Source organism: Anser cygnoides, chromosome 4 (genome assembly GCF_040182565.1).
Source record: "Anser cygnoides isolate HZ-2024a breed goose chromosome 4, Taihu_goose_T2T_genome, whole genome shotgun sequence".
NCBI classification, from domain to species: Eukaryota; Metazoa; Chordata; class Aves; order Anseriformes; family Anatidae; genus Anser; species Anser cygnoides.
Window position 1 is genome coordinate 9,122,932 of NC_089876.1, and position 6,000 is coordinate 9,128,931.

A 6,000-nucleotide genomic window follows, 5' to 3' on the forward strand; every position below is an offset into this window, starting at 1 on the left:
TGTCCTGTGAACATAAAAAAAAAAACATTTTCTTACCTAAGGTACATGCTTCCTGGGATCTGTGAAGTGAATCATGTCTACTGAATTTCCAGGAAGAATCTCTAACAAATTTGTATCACTGTTCAGTCTGGAAGTACGGAAGAATGAGCTCATTTATCCTGTGGAGACCAACAGAGCTGTTAGCTATCATTATTTTCTAAGATATCTATTACAAATGAGGAACCAAGAGAGGGAAAAGATAGAAAGCTAGATTTACAGATTTGAGCATGGAAATCTCTTACCTGGATGCCTGGGCATCCAAGATCAACCACAGCATAAGCTGGGGAAATCAGATTTTTAAATGAAAAGGAAATTAGAGGCGGACTCCTAATGTCTTTTCATACAGCCATTCTTCAGGAGCCAAGCTGTGTGCATACATATATGGGAGAACAGCCTTTTGCTCATCGAAGGACAGATATCTATAACATATTTAAAGGCCTACAGCAAGTATTTAAGGAAATGTTTAAGTTTTATTCCCAGCAGGGAAAAACCAACACCTACTACAGCTGAAGGAAATCTAGAATCGACTTACTGGTATTACCCACGAGAGGATCCAGGTGAGTCTGGAAGAGTGTTGGTATATCACCTACTGTGCCACAGTGACAACGCTGCGCGTTTCTGCAGCGTGTCCAGCACTTCAGACTGCTTAGTGAAGCTTTGCCAGTTCAGGCCCTTAATAGATATTAGTAATTAGGTAAGTAAAATGCTGTTCAGCTGAATAAGAGAGGAATCACAATCGATCCCAAACCTTGTACTGCTAGTACAGTTGGGCCGGTATTACCGCGGTAGAGATAAGAGAGCTAGTGCATCAATACATGCGTTCAAGAGAAGATCAAAACAGCCCAGGTGGTAAATAACCTGGACAATTGCCTGCAGCACCTAAAATTAGCAGCATAAAAACTTGGCAGGTGAACAGTCAGCAGATGCTGTCTTATCTCTCTATTTGCTTTGGAAGTTTGAGTCCGACCCAAAACATGTTGAAATCAATTTGTATCCTCTCCTCTATTTCGATGGGCTGTGCACCAGGCTCTAATCCGTTGTGGGCCTAATTAAATGATTTTCTTCATTGGAAGCTAATTACCCCTACGGAGGAATGAAACTGAATGCTAAATGAGCACTCTATAGGAACTGTATCTGTAATGTATGGTTTAGAATAAAAAATTACAGGCTGGATTTTGCACTGTCTTACGTAGTCTCTTACTCCACATAAAGCAAGTACAATTTCCACTCTCTTTTATTGGGATAAGTACGGAAACTGAGTGAACAGTCAGATAAAATGACTATAACAAGCTCCCTTTCTCATGTGAAAAAAAACAACTAATGCAAGCAGGAAACCATCAGCTTTCAGCATCCGAGAGAGGAAGAAGCTCTGCACAGAGATTGCAGCAAGGAGGTCGGGTACCAGCAAAGCGCTGTGACCGTGGGGCAGCAAGGCACCGGGCTGGGTCACCTGGGGAGCCTTTGGGATCTTCAGCACGTGAGGGAATTTTGGCAGAGTTTGCTGGGACGGGCACGTTCGCTGCAGCCCTGGGCAGGAGATGGAGCTCCCGGTCTCCAGAGACCTCCTGGACCACTCTCGCCTGTGGCAGGATGGAGTTTTGCACCAGTGCGGGGTAAAAATGCAAGGGATAGGACAAGGGAAAATTCAGTCCCGTCACCTTGTGTTGACAGCGTGTCTGCTCTTCTCGAGCAAATGGCAACACAGGTAAAGTGGAAATGGGAAATCTGCAGCAATTAATTAGATATTGGGAAATCAATCACACTAATGGGTTTGTAAGTGTTGGCAGACTCTAACCATCGCTGTCTGGATGGAAGTGATTTAGTGAACGCTTTTTTCAGGGATTGTGGGTGGGAGGCCGTGTAGGTCTGGCCAACCATGATAGTACGTGGTGCTGGCCTGTACTACTTCGCAGCTCAGCGTCCAAGCTGAGAGCTGGTTTCGGCGCTTTGCTCGAGACACTGAATTCCAGCAAAGCGAAGACCTTTGCTCCACAGCCTCAAAACACTTCCATGACAGGGGTGAAGGGGAGAAGGCACAGCCTCTAAAAGACACCAACATGCTGAAAACAACATTGCATGCAAAAAATAAATAAATAAATAAAATTTCTTCATATGCTGTATCTGCTTGGAGACCAGAATGTAACACGCTGCAGGACAGAGTGGTTAGGACCCAGCCGTGTGGTACCTACACAGCACTGCATTTGCTAAAGGTGATGTCTGAAAAAGGCAAAAAAATACAAAGAGAAATCATCATCCTCAGGCAGATGTTTGCCGTGCAAGTGTCACATGGGGCACTACATCTGTTGTGTCCATGCACTGATTTTAAATTGGAAGAAAATTTCAGGAACAAGGTACAAGTGAGGTTGAAGAAGGGAGGGGGAGGGATAATGGAGGACTTAGCTTACTTGATTTGTTTTCCTTCCAGCTTTCTGCAGGTCTGTTTTCTTGCCCGTGTTTGGCTCTGTGTCTCCGATCCCGTCTGTCCTGGTTTTGTTCTCCTTCCTTTGTTGCCGGTGGCTTCCCGCTGCTACCATCCCTCTCTTCTCACGTGGCACAGATCCTCTGCCTCAGCCAGGCCCAAGGTGCTGGGCTCCCTGCGGCTGTGCTGCAGAGGCTCAGGGCTGAGGACGCAGCCTCCTGCTTCGCTGGCAGTGCCAGCATTGTGTAAGTGAGCGCACGTTTTACATGCAGACACAGTTCCAGGGCATTGCTTCATGGATTCTCCTTTTTCTGACCAGTCAGGACACCGGCAGCTCTTCATCCCTTCTTCTTTGTTGGTCTCTTGGTATCTACAGGTCCCTAAGGAGACCAAGGCAGGTCGTCTATTCTAGGTGATATACGCATAGTGAGAGAGCTGGTTTTGGTCTGCAGATCATACAGTCAGCACAGAAAGCAGACAAAGGTATGAGAATGATCTTATAATTCAACCTCCCCTGTGCAGAGGCAAGTGGAAACAGAGAAATCCCCAGGTCTGCAGCTGAACTTGGGTACTTCAAGTCTAGTTCAAGGCTTTAGCCGCAAAATTCCCTTCTTTTCTTCACTGGGACCGCTGTAACGTGGGATGGATTTTCACTTTTGCCTCCTGTTCGGATGTGGAAGCTGGGCCTGTATCGGGTGACTGCCAGCACAGCACCAGCACAGGGCATTTCATCACCCGCTCCCTTACCTGGGGAAGTTCAAGTCGTGCCGAGTAACTCTGTCACCTCTCTAGTTTTGAATGAAACGATGAGGATCGCTTTAAAATGTTCTGTGTATTGGCAGTTATCCCAGAGGGTGAAAAAATTAGTGGAAGTATACACCTGGATATAAAAAGATAGCTGTAAGAGGTGCACTGATGAGACTTAAAGCTTTAAGGTACTATGAACATCTATCTGGCATTTGAAGGCACCCCTGATCTACGGCTAGGAGGGATTGTAATTAAACTCCTAGCTCCTGTGAGCTCAGAAAGTCCCTGAAGGCAGTTAAACTCTGATTGCTGAGCAATAGCACTGCTCGCTTCTGAAATACTGTCATAGACTAAGGATGAATGAACGCAGGCTCCTGAGACCCGTACAAAAGGCAGCTTTTGTCAAGACCGAGGTGGCTGGGATCTTGCAGAAGGAGGCTGGGACCAGGAGGTGGTCACGGCCTTGTGCGAAGCAGCCCAGCTCTCGCACCCAAGGGGAAGGAGCCGGAGCTGGGACACTTGGGTCCTGCTGCGTGGGCCAGCGGCGGGGGAATGGGTTGTGCCCGGGGGGGACAAAACCCCCAGGAGATGGCAGGTTCGTGGTCCACACCATGTCTTACTGCACAGAGGACCGTGCTGTTGTACGTCTGTCCTGACATCAGGTAGAAAAACCCTATCAGATGACTCACTCCTCTGTTTACAAGCTTGCCTCTGCTTCCCAAATAACGCCGCATGCTTTACACGAGACGGGGAGTATGATGGCTTCATGAGGAGGAGGTAGGAAGCAATACATTGCTAATAATGACCTCTGCTCTCACTGTTTGTTTGTGCCTTTGACATCTAATCAAATACATTAAACTACCCAAAATGTGCACATCTGGGCTCTCTGCGGAGTTTGTTTGTTTTATTTTTTTTAGCTCTTTGCTTACCTGTGGAGCCTCCTATTTATCGTGTGATGGTTTTTACCACTTAGGCACTACGCTTAATCAGATTTGTAAATTAATTCTCTCCTGGGGTTTCTCTTTGTGTGCTCAGAAAGCATAAAAAGTGTTCATGACACGCTTCAGAACACACACTGGTTACATTAGTCATCCTCTCAGCATAATAGCTTTATGGAGAACACTTCATGTTAAAAAATAAAAATAAAAATCCTTTAACCCAGTTTCTTTCCCCCACTTTTGATCCCTGCAGTTATGTTACGTGTTAGTAAACAGCCACACAAAGGCTGTAATTGTGATTTTTTTCACTGCAGGAAATACCTACTGTTTCTGTCTGCAAATATCTATTATTTTTTTATGATTTATTCAACTGAAAACATTTCCATCCAGGAACCTGACCTTCTCCTGGCGGCTGGAAAGCAGGTTTTAAAACCCAGCACTGCTGAAACGTAGCGTGCCTTGTGCTGAGGGCGGCAGGGATGGATGCAGAGGGGCAGCATGGATGTGGGGCACCAAACTCTCCAGCAGCGCTGCCCACATCTTCATGGACAGAGCATCGCTCACACCCGCTGTGTCCCTTCCTTCAAACAGCTGTTCAAAATGCCTCCGAATCAACACAACAAACTGCAGCGTAGGAAAGGTGATGTTGGTGAGGAAGAGGAGGGCCCCAGCAAGCTCCGCGGTGCCCATTGGCAAGAGAGGAGGACTGCCATGGACGGTGCACCACAAAACGTCTCCTTGTGGGGGGGGACTTTCCAGAAATCACTGAAAAATGTGGCTGTGGTCTTCTCTTCAAGCCAGTGGGACCCAGGGAAAATCTCTCCTCATCATAAGGAGGACTCCCCTTGCACTCCAGACGGCCTTATCCACACCCTTGCTCACCAAGCTCTCAGGTCCTTTGTGTTTGACAGGAGACCTGTAGATTAATCACAGCTTTCAACTTCCTAATTATGGCAGGGACAAAGGTAGAAACCCCTTTAGAGGGTCAGAAATGCTGAAGTGGTTGGAAAAAAAAAAAAAAAGGGGCAAAGAGAAGACGTGAAACTGAATGGGGATTTTGTGCTGCAGGCATCGCCAAGACGCGTGGTGCTCTCAGAGCTGGTGGCCCAACGCTTACTCCTGGGTGTATTTGCTAGAAGAGGACAGCAGCACGTGGCGGACAGAGCCGTATCTCTGAGGAAGGATGCAGTAGCAGAAAACTCTTGTCTGACAGAGCAACCCGTGATCCTGAAAAGAGAAAGCGTTGCCTTGAATCGCTGCCGAGAGCAATTTGCTCAGCACAGTGGGGAGGAACCTGGCTCTGACACTCCTCTCCAACGGGACCTCGGGGCTTTCTAGACACGTTTTTCCCAAACCACTTCTCTCTCGGCCTCTCTCTTTCCCTGGATTTGTGCCTGCCTCAGAGCTGTGGGATAACCAGGGGCCCCAGCACGTCACCCAGTCTGCACCAGTAAGGGCACACGCGGTGGCAATAAATGCACCTGATGGAGCCCCAGCAAGGAGCTGGAGGGCAGCCGTGACCTCCTGTGTTTTCACGGTCTTCGGACACCGGCGGAGGCTGAGCTCACCCTGCTGCTCTTCCCCTGCTCCCTGGTCTCACGTTTGCTCTCCCATTTTTTCCTTCTTGCCAGTTGGTTCAGTGATTTAACCCCTTCCAAACGTTCCTGCCCTTGGAAACAGTTTAGGGGAAATGAGAAGGTCAACCACTGAAATGCACCGCCAGGGCTGGGCTGGTGGGAGCGGAGGCGCCCGCTCACCGCTGCTACCAGCAGTTCTGTGGTTCGTGGTACCAGCACCTCCAGGCCGTTCTTCTTTCCGCTTCCCACATCACCGCAGCATGTAAGTGCGTAACGCGAG